Source organism: Chrysochloris asiatica, unplaced genomic scaffold (genome assembly GCF_000296735.1).
Source record: "Chrysochloris asiatica unplaced genomic scaffold, ChrAsi1.0 scaffold00020, whole genome shotgun sequence".
Taxonomy (NCBI): Eukaryota; Metazoa; Chordata; class Mammalia; order Afrosoricida; family Chrysochloridae; genus Chrysochloris; species Chrysochloris asiatica.
This window is the reverse complement of record NW_006408538.1, coordinates 9,744,406-9,769,909: the sequence shown is the minus strand read 5'-3', so window position 1 is coordinate 9,769,909 and position 25,504 is coordinate 9,744,406. Positions and strand designations below refer to the sequence as shown.

Here is a 25,504-nt window from a genome sequence, read left to right as displayed (position 1 = left end):
TATATATATATATACACACACACACACACATACATACATACATATATACATACATTCATACATAAACACATAGAGAGAGAGTCCTTGTGTGGTGCTTTGGGTTAATGCACTGGATTGCAAAGTTGGTTTGAATCACAAGATCAGCAGTTCAAGCTCAGCAGCTGCTCCTCAAAAACCTTATACAGAATCACTACTGTGATTCGGAACTGACTCATTGGCACTTAGCAACAATGTGTATCTATCTATCTATCTCTATATAAATATAGAGATAGATAAAGATAGAAAAAGTGAGTAAATCCTCGTTTGGCACTGTAGGATAAGTACTTGACTGCAAGATTGGTTTGAATCACAAAGTCAGTGGTTCAAACTCATCAGCTGCTCCTTGGAAGTCCTCCTGTGGGTTGGAACTGACTTGATGGCACTTAACAACAAGAATATATCTATAGGTAGCTATAGATATAAGTATAGATATAGATAAAGAGAGATGCATATTGTCGGTAGGGACCAGCCCCTGGAGAAGGACATTCTGCTTGAGAAAGTAGAGGTACAATGAAAAAAGAGGAAGACCCCCAATGAGACGGATTGTCACAGTGGGGGCAGCAATGAGCTCAGGCCTAACAATGATTGTGAGACTGGCCAGGACTGACTGGTCAGTGCTTCCTTTTGTTGTGCATAAGGAGGCTATGAGTCTGAACTGGACAGGACAGGACCTAACAACAGCTACAACAATTACAGTAGGTAGAGAGATGGTGAATTGAACTTCTGGTGTGGCGCTGTAGGCTAAGCAATGCACTAAGAAATCCTGGTGTGCTGCTGTGGGTTAATGCACTGGACTGCAAGGTGGATTTGAACCACAATGTCGACTGTACAAACTCAACAGCCACTCCTCGAAAAACATATATAGGTCGCTGTGAGTCAAAACTGACTCGACGGCACTTAACAACAGCAACTACCTTTGAATTTGGTGGTTCAAGCACATTGCTAAGAGTTAGAAATGACTCGATGACCCTTAATGACATAGATTGATAGAGAGAGAATGATGATTGTGTGCCACTGAGTCAGTTCTGTCTCATTGTGATCCTGTCCTGGTGTGGTGCTGCAGGATAATGCACTGGACCACAAGGTAGGTGGTTCAAACCCACCGGCTGCTCTTCAGAAACCCTATACAGGTTTACTGTGGGGTTAGAACTAGCTCAGCAATAATATACTGTCATTGTTTTAATTTCTTCTGAGACGAAGACACTTTTTATTTCCTATTTGTAAATGGAGAGAATGAAATCTCACATTATCCAGATGTACAGTGAAGAGGGTGGCAATTTTTTATAATAACTATACCTAGGCATCTTAGAAGTTTGAACATTAAAAAATTCTTGAAAATATTTCAGTTGCATCAACATAAGCAGAAGGAATTTGACCCTCAAATAAGATTTTAGATGATTAAGAGGCTGTATTCTCATTGTTCTATAATTGGTAATATTTTCCCCACCACTTTCTTTTTCCTCAGAGGAATATGCCAAAAATTTCACTTGCTGATGGGATCATAGCAGGGGGTAACCTAACAATTGGGGAAATCAGTTAGTTAGCCTTAGAGGCATTTTCATATTTATTACATCATTATGTACCAACAGATTTTTATGGTGTATTATTTAAATACATATTGCCAGCCTGGAGGTTTGAACAGTGGATAGTCTATAATGAAGTGTTGTATTCTCAGTTTTGTACTTCACTTCTCACATGAGTATATGCCTATCAGGGAGGCAGGAAAGTGATATAGTAGGTAACATTTCTTTATTATCAATGGAAATAAATGTGTTCTTGAAATGCTGATGGCTTGTAAAAAGGGAAGAAAACTCGCCAAATGGTTTTTGTGCTTTAAAGTTGAAGTGAAATTCATACAGCTATTGGATTTTTCTGCAACAAGCGTAATTTCCATCTTGGTCAAATTGCTTACCTTGTTGTGCCTGACATTTAACAAAAAAATGTTACCTACCTGTTAATGATCTTTCAGATAGAACTGAGAAGTGGTCATCTCTCCACTTCTTAATGACCTAGACTCCTGGAATGCATAGTGCTCTATTGTAGAATACACATTCATATATTCTAATTGGAAAATGTTTTTATTGGCTACCCCCACTTCTGTTTCTTCCTATTTTCTGATATGCTATGCTATCCTTACTGGTTTTGAAGTACACAAAATGACCTCGTTTTGTATTGCATTGGTACTCTTAAGAATTGGAAGTTTTTCATATTTCGTATTATGATTGATATAGGGGAGAAAAGAGGTCCATTCTTTGAATGTTATAAAGGGAGAAAAGAGGTCCATTCTTTGAATGTTATAAATATTATAAAAAGGCTCTAAAAACTTTTAAACAGGAGTTAAAAAAAAGACAATGGCAAACAGATCACTCTGGTGAGGGAAATTATAGACGTCATGATGAATTTCCATAGTTTCTCTTCCAGAGTTCTGCTTCCATTTTATAGGACAGAAACCATAGGAATCTCCTCCCATGACCGTGAGTAACAGCAGCAGCCATGAATCACATGCACATGCAGGGCCTAAGGAAAGGAAGGAGGGAACTTTCGCAGGTAGGAAAATCTTTAGTCTCTGAGGTTCTTGGGATGTGACATCACAACCAGGCAACCATAAAGAGGTATGTCCAAGAATGTTCTATGAGGGCTCGCTGCAGGAAGTGGCCCCAAAATCCATCCTCAAATACACTCTTGTTTACTCTGGCAATTCAGCTGTCAGAGGTGCATGAGGTAGTCAAGAAAATTGGTATTTGAACACTTAAACTTAGGCACATGATGGAGTTAAGCTTTGGTAGGCTGGAGTCATTAACATACAAAACTTTCAGATTTCATGCTCTACAGCATAGTTTGGTAATGAAATTTAATGAAGGAGTTTGTTTTTCTCAGATCAGATAGTCCAATAACAGTATTTAAAAAAAAACAAACAAAACTTTTGAATGTCAATTTAATGAAGACCATCAGCTTTACATTCAACATATTAATGCTTTGTTTCATCTCAGTGATTGCAATTCCCCTCCCTGAGACAGATATCCCACCCACTTCCTGTGCCTTCCCTTTTATAGCTAATTTTCCCAAATGAACAAAGCAAAAATACTTGCTGTACACTTACAAAACAATATATGTATGTATATAATTTATTTAAATGTTAAAAGGTCATATTCTGCAAGCCAGTCTCTTTCCTGCATGGTCCTAGAGCCCGTAGCTGCTGTATCTCACCAAGCCATTACCTCTGCCACCTTCTGCGCTGTTACTGCTTTTCTAGGCAGTGTCTCACCCTCCACTCTGCTCTTCCTTCTTGGTGGTTCTGGGATCATCAGTTTGGAAATGAAAGGTTTAACTACTCCTTTCTTTTAGTTACACATCTTCTATGATTAGAGTTGTGACAATTACCACGAATCCTGTTTACACTCGTAAATGAATCATAAAATCTTAACAGCATGATCCCCAACCTCTTTCACCAGACCCATCTGGAGAAGAGGAAAACTATTTAGTGGAGGGATTGTCGGGCCATCTTTCTGTGAAAGCACAATAGTGTTTTCCAGAGTGGTTGAACCATGTTTCAGTTCCAGTAGCAATGTAGGAGGTTCCAAGTCTCTCTAAACCCTTGTCAGTATTTTTTTTTCTTCACAGTTAATGGGGGTGTGATATGAAAGGAGTCCTGGTGTGGCACTATGGGTTAATGTGCTGGCCTGCAGTGTCAGTTTGAACCACAAGGTCAGTGCTTCTAGCTCTCCTGCCGTTACCTCAGAAACCCTATACAGGGTTGTGATGACTTGGAACCAACTTGACAGCACCTAATAACCAATGGCTAATGATTGAGAACCTTTTTTCATATTTGTTGGCTGCCTCAGTATCTTCCTTGGTGAAGTGTCTTTTCATGTCCTGGTGCCCATTTTTTAAATTGGATTGTTTGTCTTTTTCTTGCAGAAGTGTTATTGTTTCATATACATTCAACCTTGTCCCTTGTCTTATATGTCACTGCAAATTTTTTTCCTAGTTTGTGGTCTCCCTTTGTACTCTTTTCATGAAATCTTTGATGCACATGAGTTTCTAACTTTTATTAAGTCCTTGTCTATTTGTCTTAAAATGTTTGTGTATATAAATATATAATGTTTGTGTGTGTGTGCTATGTTTAATAGTGTATGTATGCCATGTATTAGGAGCTCTGGTAGTGTAGTGTTTACAAAACAGGGTGCTAATACCACAGTTAGCAGTTCGAAATTACCAGCTGTTCCACGGGAGAAAGATGAGACTTTCTGCTCCTGTAAAGATTTACAGCGTTGAAAACCCTGTACAGGGTCGCCATGAGTCGGAACCGACTCCGTGACACATAACAACAAAAACAGCGTTTATCTCTCTTTTTTCATTGATGATTTTTATACTTCTAGGTTTTACTTTTAAGTCTTTAATCCATGTTGAGTTTATTTTTGTATATGGTGTGAGATGTGGGTCTTGTTTCATTCTTTTGCAAATTGATTTCCAGTTTTACCAGCACCATTTGTTGAAGAGACTATGTCTTCCCCATTTAATGTGCTTTACCTTTTTTATATGGATGGATTTACTTCTGGGTTGTCAATTCTGTTCCACTGATCTGTGTATCTTTCATTGTACAAGTACCAGGCTGTTTTGACTACTATGGCTGTGTAGTAAATTTTGAGATCAGGGTGTGAGAGGCTTCCAAACTTTGTTGTTCTTCTTAAGTAGTGCTTTGCTTATATGAGGTTTTTTTCCTTTCTATATAAAGTTCATGATCTTTTTTTCCATCCCATTAAAGAATGTTGTTGGAATCTGGGTTGAGATTGCATTAAATTGGTAGATTGCTTTGGATAATATTGACATGTTCACAATGTTTAAGTCTTCCTATCCAACCATATGATATATTCTTCCTTTTTGTAAATCTCTTTTGTTTTCTTGTAGTTTTCTTTGTACAGATCTTTTGTTCCTCAGGCTAGATTTATTCCTAAGTGTTTTCATTTTTTGCATGGCTATTATAAATGGCATTGTTTTCCTAGTTTCCTCTTCAGAACTGTCTTTATTAGTATAAAGGAATCCAACTGAGTTTTGTCTATTGATCTTGTACCCTGCTACTTTGCTGTGTCTTTTAATGAGTTCCAATAATTTTCTTGCTGAGGCTTTGGGATTGTCTATGTATAGAATCATATCATCTGTAAATAGAGAGAATTTTACATTTTTCTTGTGAATTTGGATACCTTTAATTTCCCTATCTTGTCTTATAGGTCTGGCTAAGAATTCTAACACAATTCTAAATAGGAGTGGTGATAAATGGCATCCTTGTCTGGTTTCTGTTCACAAAGGGAATTTTTTTTCAGTTTCTTTCAGTTGGGAGTGATGATGGCTGTTGGTTTTGTAAATATGGTCTTAATTATGTTGAGCTGTTGGTTTTGTAAATATGGTCTTAATTATGTTGAGGAATTTCCCTTCAATTACTGCTTTGTTGAGTGTTTTTATCATGAATGAGTGTCAGATTTTGTCAGAGTCCTTTCTGTATCAGTTGATATGATCATGTGGTTCTTTTACTATTTAAAATTTATATGGTGGATTATGTTGATTGTTTTTTTAATATTGAACCATCCTTGCATCCCTGGTTTGAATTCACTTGGTCATGATATATTCTTTTTTGATATGTTATTGAATTCTATTGTTTAGGAGTTTGTTGAAAAATTTTCATCTATGTTGTTGAGAGATACTGGCCTGTAATTTTCTTTTTTAGTTATGCCCTTGCCTGGTTTTGATATGAAGCTTATGTTTACGTCATAAACGTCATAAACACGGGAAAAGTTTCCCATCCTTTTCTATATTCTTAAATACTTTGAGTTCCATTGGTGTCAGCTCTTCTCAAAATGTTTGGTCAAATTCACCAGTAACATCATCTGGAACTGGGCTTTTGTTGTTGTTGTTGTTGGCATTTGTTTGAACTGATCAACTTCTATTTTTTATAGATTTGTTCAAGTTTTTGACTTCACTCTCTGTTAGTTTAGGAAATGTATCCATTTCCTCTAGATTTTAAAATTTATTGTTGCATAAGTCTTCATAGTATTCTGTCATTATCCCTTTTTATTACTCATTTGTTACTTCTTTTGTGATGTAACCCATATGATTTATTTTGTGTGTTTTTTGGGTCTTATCTTTCTTTTCTTTTGTTAAATTTGCAAATTATTTGTAGATTTTTATTAATCCTTTCAAAGAACCAACTTCTTGTCTTATTGATACTTTCTATTGTTTTTCTTTTTTCTACTTTGTTTATTTCTTCTCTAATCTTTATTAATTTTTTTTTTTCCTGGTAACTATAGGATTACTTCTCTGGTCTTTTTCTAATTATTGTAAATGTTGTGTTAATGTGTTGATTTTGGTTCTTCTTTCTTAATGAATTTGTGTGTTTATTGCTATCATTTGCCCTCTCAACATGGCCTTTGCTGTAACCCAAAGGTTTTGGTATATAGTGTTTTCTTTCTCATTTGTTTCTAGGAAATTTTTTATTTCATTTTTTTATTTGTTCTATCCAGTAGCTTTTAAGCAAGTGTTATTCAGTTTCCCAGTATTTGATTTTATCTCCTTGATCTTCCTATTGTTGATTTCTAATTTTATAGCATTGAGATCTGAAAAGATATTTTGTGGTATTTTGATGTTTTAAAATGTTTTAAGACTTGCTTTGTGACCTAACACATGGCCTATTCTAGAGAATGTTTCATGTGTGCTGGAAAAGCATGTGTAACATGCTGTTATAGGGTTGAATGCTCTGTACAAATCTGTGTGTCAAGTTAAGGGATTGTATTGTTACTTCCTCTATGTGTTTGTGTTTGTTTAATTTCTTTTTTGTTTTATCCTTTTTCAAAAGCGGTGTATTATAATTTCCCATTATTGTAGAGTTGTCTTCCTTTCTTCAGTTGAGTAAAGACTTCCATTTTGTCTTCTTATGTCTTGCTTTCTCAACACATGACAGGATTATTTCTTCCTTTACAAGGAATCCTTGACATTTTGCAATGTGGATTGGAATCCCTAGGAAGGATCACTATGAGCTGAAACTGACTCCAAGGCACTTGACAACAACAACCAAATTTAGACTGTGTTGTGCCCAGAATTTGGGGTCCCCAAAGACCACCAAGGAGCCGACACCGATGCAAGTGCACAAGGGTTGTTTATTCAAGCTCCAGCTCAGACCCCACCTGCATCCGTCGCAGCGGATGAGGGATGGAGCCTCAAACTCCCAGTTATTCAAGCCCGAGCTCTGACTCCAACTGCATCCAACGCAGCGGATCAGGGATGCCCCGCCCCGCCCCTTTGCGGGGATTTTATAGAATTTTCAAACAAGCTTAGGGTTTTTCAGCTTTACAATATTTGGATTGGTTGACATTTGGCAAAGTATGAGATGTTACAGTTTAATTGATCAGTACTGGTGGTCTTTTGTTCTTAGGCTAGGATAAGGAAAACATCTGGCATCTGGCCTTGGGTTGTCCTGTCTACTGCTTATCTAGTTCTTGCTGTTGCTAGGGGTGAAAGGATGTTCTAAGGCAGCATGAGCTGATTTAGCATGTTCCTGTAACAGGAGGACGTGTTCAGGCTAATGTACAGAATGGAGTCTTTTTCTTTGTCCTACAACTGCTGGTCTTGTTGTTGTTGTTGTAAAATACCATGGAGTCAGTTCCAACTCATAGTGACTCTACACGGAGTTTCCGAGGCTGTAAATCTTTACGGGAGCAGAAAGCCTCATCTTTCTCCTGCAGAACCACTGGTAGTTTCAAACTGCCGACCTTAAGGTTAGCAGTCCTATTAGTAGTGACTATGCTCATAGAGCTCCTTTGTAAACTGTCTTTATCCATTTATGTACTTCAGAGGCTGTTTGAAGAATAATAATAGCAGACTCTCCATATTGTGCTGGGAGTTTTGGTGGCACTGTAGGATAAACTATGGACTGCTAACTGCAATGTTGGCAGTTCCAACTCACCAGCCACTCTGGGGGAGAAAGATGAGGCTTTCTGATCCCTTGGAAATCTTATACAGGGTCACTATGAGCAGAAGCCAACTCCGTGGCACTTAACAACAACATTGCCTTGTGATAAATATGTGAACATTACTTACACTTTCTTACTTCATTTAATTTTATTTACACCTCATATTTCCTCCTGGATAGCAGGAACTTCTATTTCCATTTTACATGCTGCATGTTAAGAAGCGAAGTTTCAGTTTTCAGGAGACCGAGCAAAGACTCCCTTTTGCCCAAGAAAAGCACATACCTCCTAAGAAGTAGAACCCATGTTTGTCTGATTTTGAAGAGTCCTAGTACTGCTTGTTCTATTTCCCAGCCTGTCAGGGAGGCGGGAGCCAAACATGCAAGATCTGTATTTCCTTTAGAGGAAAGAAAGGAGGATATGTCCACATTTACATAGCAATCTATTTAATGTGCTTCTTTGGAAAGGAAAAGAGATCACTTGAAATATCTTTGGCATTTTTTCAATGACATTGAGGTGTCAAGAACATTTTGGGATAACAAAGCAGTCAGTTCTTTTAGGTGCCACATATCTTTCAAAGATTGTCTATTTTCTAGTTAGTAAATAGCCAAATGCATTTATTTGCCTTAGTTCAAAATGAAATCACCATATTGAAGATCTCTTACCCTGAAATAATCTGTGCACATTAATAATCAATGAATTCTAAACTGAATCTAAAATAGTTTCTGAGGAAGCAAAGAAGGCGATATCCAGTTTAAAGGTAGAATTTCCCATTTGCTGGTCATGTGATTTGAGCATATTCTTTCCCTAATATTCCCTGCTTGCATTGTGCTTGTGTGACTCTCTGGAAGTCATAGGTGTACAATATGGTAGTCTGTTGTGTTCTATCTCAGAGGAGAAGGGAGGCCTTCTCCTGCAGAAATGGACTGCCTGGAAAATCCCATCCAGTGTTACCACGACTCGGTACTGACTTGACAAATTAACAACAAAAACAACATTGTTTTCTACCAGAGACAGAGTATGGTCAGCAGGCCAAATCTACCATTTTTTGTTGGCCTGCAACCTAAGGATGTATTTTGCACTTTAAAACGGCTGAGAATAAATCAAAGGAATAATAATATTTTGTGACATGGAAATTTTACAAAATTTAGTATCTATAGATATAATATTACTATAATGCAGCTTACAGCCAAGTCTCTCCTGTGGCTTATTATTGAAACTATCATGGACAAACTCTATTCGCATGCACCCATATGCATAAATCTATGTACACACATGCACATGTATGCTTGCAAGCATACCTCCTACACCCATTTAGTGAGACTGGCATGTAAAGCTTTAAGACTCCTTTGTTTTGTTTCCCTGTTACAACTCCCCTGCCCCAATCCCGTCTAATACTCTAAAGCTTTGTCCTTTTGTCCATATAAGCTTTATTGCGATTTCTTTCCCTAATTTTTTTTTTTCCCTAAATTTAAGGCCATACTGCAAAAATACAGAATTGTAGATTTTTACCTTTCCTGTGTCTTTTCTGTAGCATTTGTGGCACTAAGTGACACGTTTTGGAAATCTAGTAATTCCCCATCTGCATCTGTATATTTATTTTCTCATTTCTTTTACGTCTTCCTTACAGGTTTGCTGCATTCTCCTTTCTTGACCTTCACATCACCTCTCAATAGTAGCAATTACTGTTTGATTAGATAGTTGATTCCACTTGTTATTTATGATTTAGAAATTAATGTGATTTCTCATTACTGAATCAGGTGACATTCAATATTATTAATATGATGAAGAGCTTTGAGATGCCTAAATAGTAAATTTCTTTAAATATATCCAGGAACACTTGAGTCACTGGAAAAGTAACCATAATATTTACTACATTCTAATGAACACCACAGAGTCCTGGTATGCCCCTGTAGTATAAGTACTGACCCACAAAGTCAATTTGAATGGCAAGGTCATCAGTTCAAACTGACCAGCTGCTGCTCAGAAACCCTATACATGGTCACTTCGAGCAGGAACCAACTCCATGGCACTAAACAACAAACAAAAACAAATTAGCATCACATCCTTAAAATATATTTTGGTGTTGTTAGTAGCAAGTGACATTAACAAATAAATAACTGGAATTGTTGTTGCTAAGATGCTGTAGAATTGGATCTAATTTACAGTGATTCTTCGTAGGGTTTCCCCCTATACAGGATCACTGTGAGTTGGAACCACCTCCATGGCATATCACCACCACCACCATATAGGGTTTCTGAGAAGCAGCTGGTGAGTTTGACAACTGACCTTGTGGGGTTCTCAGTTCAAAACTGATCCTTCAGTGCCACACAAGTTGTCCAAACTCCATTTGAACTTTATTTGTTCTATTTCTCAGCCTGTCAGGGAGGTGGGATAATGAAATGGTAAAATACCACAGAAGATCCAGCATAAGTCAGTTCCTCATGGAATGATCATTTCCTTTGTATCTCCAGTTTTGGTGAAAGCTTTATGTGATCGTTGTCTAGGTCAGCAAATCTTTTAAAAGGACCTGAGTACTCCATAGAACAATCCAACACAATGTTGAATAGGAGTGGTGACCAAGGGCATCCTTGTCTAGTTCCTGTTCACAGAGGGGGATGTCTTTTAGTTTCTCTTCATTAAGAGTGATGTAGGCTGTTTTATATATATGCTCTTGATTATGTTGAGGAATTTCCCTTCAATTCCTACTTTGTTGAGTGTTTTCATCAGGAACGAGTGTTGGATTTTGTCACATGACTTTTCTGCATCAATCAGTATGATCATGTGTTTCTTTTTTCTTTTTTCTTTGTATGGTGCTGTCTTCCATACCTCTCTTGTACTTCCAGCTCCTTTCTGGGCTTTTAAATCTGCAAGTGGTCAAAAAGAGTTCTAGGAATCCTCTTTTAGACCTCAGACTTCTCTATGTTCATCTTTCTTTTTTTTTTTAAATTTCTAGCATCTTTTGCCACGAGAACACCTCTTCATGTTTGTCAAAATCTCCCTTGCTCCTTCCAAACTCTGTAAACCTGTCAGCCTTATGGTTAGCAGTCCAGTGTTTATCCCACAATGCAACCCGGGCTTCTCTATAAACCTAAAAAACTTTTACACATTAAAGTAAGTTACTCCGGAAACCCTATAGTTCAATTGTCATCAATATCATTTCTGGTGTCCACTAAAATGATGAAATATGTGAAATTTCTAAAAAAGAAAATATGGCCATTCACTGGAATATACTTTTCTAGCAGATAACCACTGACTTCTCTAAGTTCTAATTGAATCTTGGAACCTGGCTTATTAAATATTATGTGTGTATGCTTACTGAAAGGGCAGAAGTTAAAATTCACGAATCCTTTTCAGGGTCACTATGAGTCAGAATCCACTCAGTCACACTTAACAACAGCAATAGCATATGAATAAAGGGAGTCCTAGTGTGGTGCTGTTGGATAAGCACTACATTGCTAACTACGAGGTAGGTGGTTCAAACCCACCAGCCTCTACTTGGACATCCTATCCGGGATGCTATGATTTGGAACAGCTCGACAGCACTGAACAACTACAACAAATGAACAAAGTGAGATTCTAGCCTATGAGATTTTTAGAATGCGGAAAGGAGGCAGAAGAAAGAGTTAAGAACATTTGATGTTCTTGGTGACTCTAACACTTGCCTCCTTATTTTATCACCTCTTTGTCCTCCATTCAATGTATGTTTTACTATTATTATTTTTTCTAGACAGTTATTTAATAATGTAAGATATTCCTAGTAAACAAGGAAAAAAAAAAAAAACAAACCCTAAGTTAACTGACATTCTAACAGAAAGGGGCAAAAGATTATTTAAGAGTGTTTCTTAAAAGGCTATTATTATGTGAGGGTTGGTCAAAAAGCATCGCTACTAGGGTTTTAGTTCATACATGCACAGGTTTATTCCAAACAAAGCATGTTTAAATGTGCCGCTGTGAGCAAAGGATGGCTGAGGATACATTTGTGTCATCATGGTCAGCTCTACTTTGAGAAGGCAGCACTTCCCCAGTCGCATTTTGAGCGACTGAGGGGCTCATATTAGGGCACTGTATATGACAGTGTTTCTCTGCTATTCAGAAGGTTTTTCAATGACTAAATAAATCAGACGTAGTTTATCTCTTCTTCTTCCTAGTCTGTCTTCATCTGGAAGCTCATCTGAAGCATGTCCACTGTGGGTTACCCTGGTGATATTCAAAATACCTATGGTATAGCTTCCAGAATCAACGCTCAAGTTACCACAGTATATGACAAACTGACATAGGAGTGGTGGAGATCTCTTGTTAAGATGACTTTGAAAAAGAAGATCATTTTTGTGCCATGGAAAAAATAACTTTTGAGTTCAGGGCTAATATAAAATTTAAAAACAAAAACAAAACTCAAGTGACTGTATTCCCCAATCATTGAAACTTTGCCACAAGTTTTTAGATGAGTCAATCACTAAAGTCTACATTGGTGAGAAAAAAGGTCAGGAAATTTGCACCAACTAATTCGTTTTCATCATGACATTACATGCTCATTCTTCATGGGTAGCAATGAGAATTTTGTTGTGCTATGAGAATTTTGTTGGGAAACCTTACCCCAACCAACCTACAGCCTAGATCTTGCCACTTCATGCTTGTTTTTGTTTTCCAAACTCAAAGAACATTGAAACGGAACACATTTAAATCCCTCGGTGCTGCCAATACTTCCATTGTAACATGGTGTAAATTTAAGAGAACAGAATTCTGTAGGGAAGGGTTGTTGTTGTTATTAAATGTCATCACAACACTGTATAGGGTTTCCAGGGAACAGCTGGTGAGTTTGTACTGCCAACCTTGCAGTTCAACCGATTTTGCAGTTCAGTGCATATAACCCACAATGCCATACTAGGGAAGGATTACAGAGATGGAAACACAGTTTTCAGAGGTGTATAGACCAAGGTGGACGATATGTTGAGAAATGATAGCGCCATAGTTTCCTATATTGCTTAATAAAAGAATCTGTGATTTTCTACCATTATTTATTTAAGTTGCCTTCATACTGGGATCAATAAATAAAGGACCTAGTGCAATTCATTCGAAAGAAACTGGGAAAGTCAAAAAGCCTTTCACTTATAAAGGTCCTTTGTAATCTTTGAAAGAGATGACATGAGTTTGAATATTTTTATTAAGAATACATTGCATTTTAAACATATTCTGTACCAAGTATATATGTATTTTATTTCCTTTTGCCATATATCGTTTTTCCCATATCAATTATATATCATATTATTTACCACATTCCCATATCCATCCCTCCTTTCTTATTACTTGGTACATACTGGATACATATAAGAATCATCAAATATTTACTGGAGGGCCTATAAAAGCAAGGCACCAGATACACACACACGCACACACACACATATGTATGTATCATCCATGCCAGTGTTTCTTGAACTCAGAATGTTTTTATCTATGTAGAGTTAATTTGTTACTGTTAAGAGCCATCGAGTCTGTTCTTAAAACAATCTGAAGAATCCTCCGGTTTCTGAGGAGTCATTGGTGGATTTGAATCACTGGTCTTTTGGTAAACAGTCTAGTGCTTATCCTACATTGGCATACCAGGATTCCATATAGTATAGTGTACGCTATAGTTTTTCTATTTTTCTTTCAGCTGGGACAATTTATGTTGTGATAGATAAGCCAAGTCAAAATACTTTACGCAAATCAAGCGGAATTATTGGTTTGTGTTCCACAAATACTTGTTCTTCATGCAGCTCTTGCTGTGGCACTCAAGTGCCATCCCAGTACTTGGCTTCTCTCCATTGATCAATTCCGTTCTCTACCATATGTTGGTTTAGTTCTCAAAATATGCATTGTGTCTCCTGAAGCTTGATCAAAAAATAATGAGCCTGACTCTCTCTGCCGTCTTAGCAAAAGTGTGCTTCTTTCTGGACTGATGTGCAGAACTCCATGGTGTGAATGTCCTCTTCTAGAACCAAAAACCAGGCAATACCATGGTAAGTATTGAGGATGTATTAATCACTTCAAAGATAACCTGTTGTGGTGGTGGTTATGTGCCGTGGAGTCGGTTCCGACTCACAGCGACCCTGTACAGGGTTTCCGAGGCTGTAAATCTTTACGGGAGCAGAAAGCCTCATCTTTCTCCTGCGGAACAGCTGGTAGTTTTGAACTGCTGACCTTGAGGTTCACAGCCCTGAATTGTAACCACGATGCTACCAAAGCTCCTCAAGGTCTTACCCTAGTGCTGGAAATAAAGAAAGCACAGATTGTATGATAACTGAAAATACCAGGCTGTATGGTGCGATGCAGTGGGGCAAATGTGCTGGGATTAAGGTCGGTTTGAACTGCAAGGTTGGTAGTTCAAACACAACAACCTCTCCTCAGAAGCCCTGTACAGGATCACTATGGGTCGGAACCAACTCGATGGCATTTAGCAATGACAACAATATGTGCTAAATGCTGAAAGTGCTGCAAATTGTTAGAATAATTCCGAAGATGCAAGTTAACCTTGGGAATTCAGTGTAGGCATCAGGGAAGAGGTATAGTTTGAATATATAGTTTGGCATTATACTCTTTCCATATGTTTTCCCACAACATGTCCAGAACAGAGTTTGTATTTATTTTTAATACAACACATGATACCTTTAAAAAATATGTTGATTTTTATTGTTTATTCTACCTTCCCTTATTCTTACTATGTGTTAGCTTTTCCAGACGGTTCAGCAGGGATCTATTTATTATTTTTTTAAATCCTTTTTGTCCTTTTGTAAGTGGTGGGCAAATATTTTTCTACCTATGTACAGTTACATTAGCTCTGGAAATAGTAGCTCAAATTCATTGAAAGGGAACTAACCTGCCTCTATTGTCAGAGCCTGCAATTCCCATGGTATTACCTTGCCTTTAGTTCCAGGATGGGACATGATATTCCTACCACCACTTAAATCTGGGCATAAAGGGAAGCTGAGAGGCAGAGACAAACCAAGCAGTGAGGATGCCCTTTGAGTCTCTGGAGTAAGACCCACATGAAGAATGATAATTTATGGAAGACAAGCCAATAAATTCCCTCTATTTGCTTTAGCTACTATAAGTTGGTTTTTGAATCACATGGTAAATTGTCTTAACTGAAATAAAGATGTGAAAATGAGAGTGCTATATCCTATATGCAGATCAAAAGATTTTGAGCTTAGAGTTTCATAAGACCATAAAAATTTAGAGCTAAGAGGGATTTCCTACATCGCTCAGTCCAATTCCGTCTATTTACAGTTATGTGAATGAAGAATCTGAGTTTGAATAACTTATCCCACATCTCAAAAAGTGCCAAAGTGACAAGAATGCAGATGTCGTGGCTCCTATTTTTGTATTGTTTCTGATAACTCCACATTTCAGTTTTTGTAAAAGAAAAACCTGTATCTATTTAAAACACTGTTCTTATTCACTTTCATGTATTCATTTATTTTGGTCATATTTACAACAGCAAACCTTTTTTAAAAAAACGTAATTCTTTCTATAATGCCTTATTATGGCTCTCTCTGCTTGCTGTTTGAATATTTCATTTTATTTTAGAAGCCTTCCATTTTTATATGTAGCAAATGGAATAATTCAAACCAACAGTTTGCAAAACATAACCTATTAGCTATGATAGAAAATCTATGAACTGCAGCTAAGCTATTTTTTTTCCGTTATTTTTCATACATGCCAAAAAGGATTATAAAATAAACTTTTTAGAAATGTCCCAATATGTTAACCCCTACATAATTACTATTAAATGACACTTCAGTTTACTTTCTAATCTGTGTGGCAAATCAGATAATTCTGAGTTACGAGAAGTAAATCAATGTTTATAAAAATATGCTTTGATTTTTTGGCTTTGTTCATATGATATCATAAGTTTTAGGGAATACAGATTTAATTCTTGGTTTAGAGTGGTTTATTCACCTTGTAGATGGTTTTATGATTGTGATGAACGGGAATCAGTTCAGAAGCTGGGTATCAGGAGACCTAGTCTTTACACCTGATTCATTGTGTGGTCTTTTCTTAGCTACCTCGTCTCCATCAGCAGTCAGTAACAACTTTCCCAGTGTTAACATTCTATTTTCAGCATCAGTGGCATCTGCAGCCTCCAGAACTATGCATGTGTGTTTTTTATTTTATTTCAGACTTCCAAGAAATGTTTATAAATAACACCCCTGTGGGAGAAAAGCCTCCTAAATCTATGTCCTACAAATTCTTTATCAGAAAAATTGGATATTCTCATTGAGTTTTGTGACTTCTCTCAAGAAGTTTAGGGAGGTGGTATGTTTTTGGCATTCATTATAAAAAGGCAACTAAATGCTGATTAATTGAGGGAAAATGCTTTTGAAAACGAAAGCAGTAAGGCTGTTATAGAAATGAATCTTACTTTTTTTGCCAAGTGTTTTGAAATTAAAAGAGAACTCAGGTAGAAACAAAGCCTAGGGAATAATAATAATATCAATAAAATATTGATTTTTACTTGACGCTGAGAGTACCGAGAGTCCTGGTATGGCACTGTTGTGGGTTAATGCACTGCTCTGCAAGGTCTGTTAGAACCTCAAGGTTGGCAGTTCAAGCTTACCAGCCTCTCCTTGGAAACCCTTTACAGGCTCGCTATGAGTTGGAACTGATTCAGTGGGTCTTAACAACGACAATCCTTTTGTATATTTTCAGTTTAGAACTTGGCTTCTCAACCTCAGCACTATTGATATTTTGGACTTGATAATTCTTTGTTTGGGGAGATTTTTCGGTACACTGTAGGATGTTTAGAAGTGTTCTTGGCATCTACTAGATATCTGTAGCACACCTTCACTCACAAGCAAGTTGTGACAAGCCAAATAAACCAGATCTGCTTGGTAAATTACCATTAACGTCCCTTCCCCACTGAGAACTGCTTTTTTAGAAGTACACAAAGTAGAACCAAAATACAGATAGGCAAAATAACTTAATGTAGGTGACATGACTGTTTTTAGAAGCCATGTCTCATATCTCTAGCCCCACAAGTCAATTTTACAGTTAGCTGATTTCCCATCTTCTTTTTGGTCCATGCAAGATCGTTGCATGCTTTGGGTAGTATAAGCCGTCACTTCTAATTATTAATTGCTTACCTTTTCTATGTTTCCATTGCAACTTAACCAGAGGCTTTTTCTGATTATCATTGTCTCCACACACTAATTTCTGTAGAGTTAATTTAGACTTATGGTGAGCCCATTTGTGTCCCAGTCAAACTGTACACCACAGGTTTCCCAGTGACTCATTTTTCAGAAGTTGATCACTTGGTTTTTCTTCAGAGGTACCTCTGGATAGACGTGAATCTCCAGTCTTTCAGTTAGCAGCCAGGCATATTAATCTTTGTATTACCCAGAAACTCTTCATTGCCTGGTGCAGTTGTGTATTACTTCTGATCATCTTGACAGTACATGGCAGAGTAGAATTGTCCGTAAGCTGTAATCTTTACAAAGAGTAGATCACTAGGTCTTTCTTTTCTCTCATGGAGAACCTAGTGAGTTCTAACCACCAACTTTCAAATTACAGCTGAGCCCTTTACCATTGTGGTACCATAACACCTTCCAGGCATCTTAAACCCCTATACCCATCTCCTATTTCCTGTTTTCCTTCCTTCCAGCCCAATATAGAGAATGACTGCTTTTGCTTAGATTAGACTGTCATTCAAGATTTTGTCATGTGCAACAATTTAGCAGTTCCATCAAACTTGAATGAGTTGCACTTGAAAGGGAAAATATGCTCTGCTAGTGTGATGCTTATTAAACAGGTTTATGGCTTTGATTGAGTATTCCCATGGTGATGACTTCCCTAACACATTACTGCATGAATGCAAGTATTGTTGCCTGTCAACATTAAATATGGAAAAGCTCTGCAGTGTCATTTGGTTCACTTCGCTACCACTGAAGCATTGCTTCTCCCTAATACATGCTGGACTACAACTGTTCCCAGTTCAATTTAAACTCTAAGTAATGACGGTGTATTTCCACTTCCTTTGAGAGAGCATTTCAAAGTTTAATTTACTGTTTTCTAACTACTTGTAATGGTATTTGTAGTTAATGTTCTAGAATTTGGATAGTGAAACTTTCCGTTAATCTACTTTCGTCTCTTAGAGGTGAAAATTTTCTATACACATACACTTTATTTTTTAAGACCATAGAATGGGTGTAAGGTTTTTGCCATTCTTAGTCAACCATAATCTTTTCCTCAATGCAGTTTCCTGAATAACTTTGCATGCCTTATGCTTGATTGTACTTTATACTTCAAAGACATCACCTTACTTGATTCATAGAAGATCACTTTCACAGTAAGCAAGCCAATATCAGAGCTTTATCTGATATAAAAAAAAACTTCATGGAGTACTGGTGTGGCACTGATGTTCAAATTCACCACCTGCTCCTTGGAAATTCTATGCAGGATCACTGTGAGTCAGAACCAACTCTATGGTACTTAAAATAACAACAACAACAAAGGAATGAAATAATTTTTCCAAGTTAACACCACCTATCATACTGTGGTGGCTTGTGTGTTGCTATAATATTAGAAATGATGCCAGTGTTTTCTTCAAATACCAGTAGGGCCACCTGTGGTGGACATGTTTCAGTGGAGCCTCGAGGCTAAGAGAGCGTATGACCGAAGGCGTAACTGTCTACTTCCTGACGACCTTATGGATCACACCATAATGTTGTGCTACATAATGATTAGAGAAGAGCCCCCTGTGGTGGAAGGCACCACACAATGGCTACCACAAAGGACTCAGATGTACCAGCAATCATGAAGAAAATGCAAGACTGTGCATTGTGTCATTCTGTTATAAGGTTGTCATGAGATGGAATTGATAACAACAGCACCTAACACAATATGTCCCTAATATTTGTATAGTTTTTAAAGTGTTAGAGGTGGTTGAACCATATTTATTATACCACTTGCTCCACAACCTATGAAGTGAGTTGTTGTTACATGCTATTGCGTTGATTCCAACTCATAGTGACCCTGTATAGGATTTCTAAGCTGTGGCTGGTGAACTTGAACCGTCAACCTTGCAGTTCAAGGCAACTTTTCTGTGCAGCACATTAACCCTCAGTGTCGTACCAAGACTCCTATGCAGCTAGTGGTGCTGGTGATGGTGTGCCATGGAGTCGACTCAAACTCATAGTGACCCACTATAGGATTTCCAAGGCTGTAAATCTTTACGTGAGCAAATAGACTCATCTTTCTCCTGTGGAACAGCTGGTAGTTTAGAACTGCTGAACCTGAGGTTAGCAGCCTGACTCATAAACACTCATAACCAGAGTTCTTTATGAAGCGAGTAGGGCAGGTATGACTTCCTTTTTCGAGTAGGTAAAAACCAAGGCACAGAGAAGTGGAGTAACAGAACAAAGGAGTACTGGAACTAGAATTCCATCCTTCACCTCATTTTCACTGTATCCTTTTATTTCTTTTCTATGTTTGCCTGACACCATTATTTACCTGTTTTTCATTCTGTAGAAGACAGATGCTGGGAAATAGGGATTCCACTGGGATTCTATAGGTCACAGATGAAATGCTTTAGTGAGAAAGTCTTTTGAAAAGAATGATTTATTCATAGTTAAACTGGTTGTTTTAGTATAAAACATGTAACATTAGACTTCTTCTCTGCTTCTCTCTTTTCTTTCTCTCTCTCCTTCTATTCGTATTTTCATCTTCTGTGGCTATCCAGAAGCTCCAGTTTAAAAAAAAAATTTTTTTTTCTATGTTTGTTTTGCATTAATTCTTATAGTCACACTTTTTTTTGAGCTAACTCATATTTAATTCTAAATAATATGCTTTGTATAGCCCCCACTGAAAAGCTAATTGGTTTGTGGGGCAGCTCAAAGATATGAGTTTGGATGTATCTAGGCAACGTTCTAAAGTTCTCCCTACACTCAGAAAACGAGAGAGCACCTCTTAGATTGCATTCATACTTCCTCGAGTTTTCTACCATCATAACATCAATTGATTCTTCTGGATGAATTTGTATCAAAATTGAGAAATTATATGCTTTATGAAATTTAGTGGATCAAGCCACCTGCACTTGGTACTGATAACTCAGTTGTGGCTAGTTACAGTGGTCTTGCATTGTATTCTGTCATGCAGAAAAACAAACGTGATCAACACACATTCCTTTTGTCAATCAAATACCCAGAAATGTATTTCCATTAAAATTCAAAAGTTCTAAAAAACCTTCAGGATAAAGAAAAACAAACCAACACACATACAAAATAAACTTATCTTGTATACATGAAATATATATATTGGTTAAAATCAGTTTTAAACGAGTAGGAAAAGAGTGTATCTTTTGAGAAACCCCTGGGCTTCCTCCTCCACCAATTGGCAAGTATTCAATCTTATTTAGAATGTTAGGTTACCCAGGTAAAGGAAAGGGGCATTAAGTACACTGTGTCCTTACTGAATCTTTCAGCAGCTGGAAACGGTAAGAATCCTCATGGTACTAGAGCCTGAGTTGATTCAGGAGGAGAAATGTGGTATCCAATCTCATTATTGAGACAAGGGCAACAGTGTTATGTTTTGTTCTGAATATGGTTGGTTGGATACATTTATGTCCAGACCTCTCATTCTGATTTGATTTGTGTAAGCATCAGTAAAGGTATGTTAGATCTCATTTTCTAGAACATATATGTCTCTTTGGAATATAATGATTAGTTTCCAGTTTGGATCCCCAGATACATTTAGTGAGGTTGTTGCAATTTGCAACTGCAAAACCCAGGCCCACATGAGTGGTGGCAGTTCTATAATGCTGACTCCAGCTGATCAGTGGTGGAATGCACCAAAATGGCCTGCTGCTGCTCCCCAAAGTCTCATTTTGGCGACACAGAAACAATTTTTCCCTTCTAGAATGGAAAACAGATAATTTCATCACAGAAACACTCCTATGACAGATAATAGACCTAACATCTGGCACATCAATCAAACAATATGCATCAAGTGCATTTCTCCAGATATAGTGCAAACCATAAACTACACAAACATTTTTGCAGAACCTGGATATATCTAGGGTCATCTACATAATTTTTGTTACATTATTCAAAGAATTTTATAAGACCTTCCCTCCAAGGTATCTCTGGATTTGAACCACCAACCCTTCAGCGACTAACAAAACACTTAACCATTTGTGCCGCCCGGGAACTACTATTTGCCTTGTTCTTGTTGTTTTGTGCCTTCAAGTTGATTCTGACTCATAGCAACACTGCACAGGGTTTTTGAGAAACAGCTGGGGGATTTGAACTGCCAACCTTGTATTCACAATTCTGTGCTGACCCTACAATGCAACACCAGGAGTCCATTTTGCCTTGTAGTCATTGTTTGCACCTCATTATATACTACTTTTTTTTTTTTTTTAAAGCTTTAATGCCTTTGTTCAGATTATGTGAACATTTTTCTAGAAGCCCTTTCATTTCCACTCTCTGCCCCTTACCCTGTCTGGATAATTAGTGACCATTCTTCAAGACGCAGACTCCCATAACTCCTTTCCCATTTATAGATTGGGTATACAAGGGAGTTACAAAAATCTGTGATAAAATTCCATTATTGTTTAATTCCATTTTTCCATGAACTTTTTGAAGCACCTCTTGTAACTCGTAATCACTGTGTTTTTCCTTGGGACAAATTGTGTCTCCTCCTTCTCTCAAAACCTTCCAATACTTATCAACACAACTCGAATAAAAAGTCAGTCCTTATAATGGACTGTAACTCTCTAACATTCATGCTACCTCACCCCACCTTACTCTCTAAGGTCACTTCCTATGACTCTTTGGTAGATTTGCTTAATTTTAGAATCAATGCTTCAGGGCTTTTGTTCATGACAAAATAATGGAACACTGTATGGTCCTGGGTAGTTTTCATAGTTGTTGTCATGTTTGAGTCTTGTACATAGACCAAGAAGCAGTTGTTAGACCAGAACAAGGGGATACTGACTTGTTTAAATAGTTTAAAATCAGGTGTGTGCCTAGGTTGCATTCTTTCACCATATTTGTTCAATATGGATGGTGCGCAAATAATGTGAAAAGGTGGATTATATGAAGAAAAGCATGGCATCAGGATTGGAGGAAGGCTCATTAAAAACCTGCAATATGCAAGTAACACAACAGTGCTTAGGAGCAAAGAAAACTTAAGATACTGATGGAGATCAAAGACTGCAACCTTCAGTATGGATTGTACGTTAATGTAAAGAAAACAAAAATCTTCCAAACGGGTCCAATAAAGAGTGTCATGATAACTGGAGAAAAGATAAAAAATGCAAAAGACTTTATTTTATTTGTATCTGCAATCAAGAGTCATTGAAGCAGCTGTCAGGAAATTAAGTACATGTTGCATTAGTCATATGTGCTGCACAAGACCTCTTTAAAGCGTTAGAGAGCAAAGATAACACTTTGAAGTCTAAGGTGAGGTTGATGGAATTTTCAGTGGCTTCATATGCATGTGAAAGTTGGATAATGTATAAGGAAAACTACAGAAGAATTGATACATTTGAATTATGGTGTTGCAAAGAATACTGAAAGTACCACGGACTGTGGTATATATACGTGTGTGTGTGTGTGTGTGTGTGTGTGTGTAGATATATGTTGTTAAGTGCCTTCAGTCAGTTCTGACTCATAGAAATCTGGTATAGCATTTTCAAGGAACAGCTGGTGGGTTTGAACCACTGAAATTGCAGTTACCGGTTTGTTGCTTATCCAAATGCTGACCATGCATTTATCAATCCACTGTGTATCCTATCGTGCCACACTGGAACTCCATATTGACTGTCAACTCTATCTATCTATCTCTATCTATCTATCTATCTATCTATCTATCTATCTATCTATCTATCTATCTATCTTTCTATGTTGCTGTTAAATGCTGTTGAGTTGGTTCCAATCCATAGTGACCCTTGTATAGGATTTCCAAGGAGTAGCTGGTGGATTTGAACCACTGAAATTGCAGTTACCAGTTCATTGCATATCCTACAACACCACACCAAGACTCTCTCTATATGATTAAGGAAGATCAGAGAAAAATAGATGAATTAATGCATTTGAATCAGTGTGTTTGTGAAGAATATTGAAAGTACCATGGACTGCTAAATGAATAAACGAATCTGTCTTGGGAGAAGCCCAGCCAGACTATTCCTTAGAAGTGATGATGGCAAGACTTTGTCTCATGAAGCTTGAACCTGTTAGCAGGAAGGACAGTTACAACAATGAACTTAAACATAACCACGATTATGCAGATGGCACAGCACTCGGCTGTGTTTCATTTGGTTCTGTGTACAGTCACTGTGAGTCAGAGCTGTTTCAAGGGAACTTAGAAACATTAACAACAAATATATATATCCAGCTACTCCTCAAAAACCCTATACAGGGTCACTATGGGTCAGAATAGACTCGACAGCACTTAACAACATATATATTTGAAGAGAGAGGCAGAGGGAAAGATAGATTTTTCTATGGTAAAGAATGGCAAGCGTCATGTCTGGGTGAGAGGTATCATCCTGTAGAGGCTGATGAATCCACGATCAGCAGGTCAGATGACAGACTATTGGCTCACAGGCTGTTGAGGCTGATGAATCCCAAGACCTGAAAGTCAGGTGATGATGAGCCAGGTGCATGATCCAGAACAGGAACATAAACTCTGTTAGAATGTTCAAGTACATTTGATGCAGGTCATACCCAGAGGACAAATCTCTTACCACTGATGATTTAGTCACACCATGGAGGATGATTACATCATTGCATAAATGCCAAATTGTATCATTACACAGTTGCCATATGATTGAGAATCACAGCCCAGACAAGTTGACTGACAAAATTTAGCTATTACATAGGAATATCTGGATTTCACATAGAAACTGTCAAGGTTAGGGCAGGAAGAAACCTTAGAGTAGTTAGCACCCAGAGTGTACTCTGCGACCTCTTCTTACTCCATGATAGTGACCCTAGTTGTGAAGAAATATTTAGAGATGTTTATAGTAACTTGAAAGAGTAATTGTATATCTGTTGATTCAAAAAAAAAAAAAAAAAGGACTTTTAGTGCATATATATTTAGTGTTTTTTTATTTAATATTTTTAGTAAATATTTTTTAGTGTATCACAAAAAACATTTGAAACATAATTGTTAAGTGCCATTGAGTCAGTACCAACTCACAGCGACCCTGCGCATAACAGAATGAAACTCTGCCCAATCCTAAACCAATCTCACAATGGTTGTCACACTTGAGACCATGGATGCTGCCACTATGCCAATCCATCTTGTTGGGGGTGTTCATCTTTTTATCTGACCCTGTACTTTACCAAACATAATATCCTTCTGCAGTGACTGGTCCCTTCTGACAATGTGTCTGAAGTATGAAAGATAAGATTTGGCCGTCCTGGCTTCCAAGGAGCCCTCTGGCTGCACTTCTTTCAACACAGATGTGTTGGTTCTTTTGGCAGCCCATGACACTTTCAATATTCTCCTCTAACACCATAACTCAAAAGCATCAATTCTTCGATGGTCTTCCTTATTCACTGTCCAGATTTCACATGCATATGAGGTTATTGAAAATTCCATGGCTTGGGTCAGGTGCACCTTGACTCTTCAAACTGACATCTTTGCTCTTCAACACTTTTAAGAGGTCTTGTGCGGCAGATTTGCCTAATGCAGTACGTCCATTGATTTCTTGACTGCTGTTTCCATGAGTGTGGATGGTTAATCCAAGCAAAATGAAGTCCTTGACAACTTTAATCTTTTCTCCGTGGATATGCTTATTATTTTTTGGTCCAGAGGTTGGACATAATTATTAGTTCTTAATTGCAAATAGTTAGAGAAGCACTTTTTTGTATGTTTTCAGAAAACCTTAAGGAATCTGATGAACATTTCCCATATAATTTTAATCTCTTCATAGATCCTCCTTCAACTCTTATGAGGTCCTCAGGTCAGAATCATGATCTGCTCAATCCAGTCATTTATAGACAAGAAAACTAAACACTAGAGAATTTAAAATAATCTCCCTAAGGTTCTTAATCACATTGGAATGCAATACTTAGTTTTCTTCTACTCTATCTAGATAATATCTTGGACTTTCTTCATACTACGCACTACCACCTTTTGGGAACTTGGTGGATCCATATGAGAAGCGCTGATCTGTGAACCATAAGGTTGATCTTTCAAGTCCACCCGACCCTCCATGGCAGAAAGATTTTAAAACCTCAGAAATTCTATACAGCGTCAGTGTGAGTTGAAAATGACTTGACAGCACTTCAGAGCAACAACCATCACCTGTGGTGCTATAGGATAAACACTGAAATACTAACCACAAGATTGGTGTATCAAACCCACCAGATGCTCTTTAGAAATATATATAGGGTAGCTATGAGTCAGAACCAACTTGATGGCACTTAACAATAACAACAACCATCATCAGAATGTGTATTATGGTTTTGTTTCTCATACTTTGTAATGCCATGGGACTTTGGGGAAAATTCTTCTGCTAT

The 25,504-nt window shown here is 37.5% G+C and overlaps 1 protein-coding gene across 1 annotated transcript in view; it reads left to right on the top strand.

Annotated features, from left to right (window-relative positions):
• Nucleotides 1-25,504, top strand: part of CTNNA3 (catenin (cadherin-associated protein), alpha 3) — a 2,468,838-nt gene that overhangs the window by 1,283,997 nt on the left and 1,159,337 nt on the right. The gene's annotated exons all lie outside the window — the stretch shown is intronic.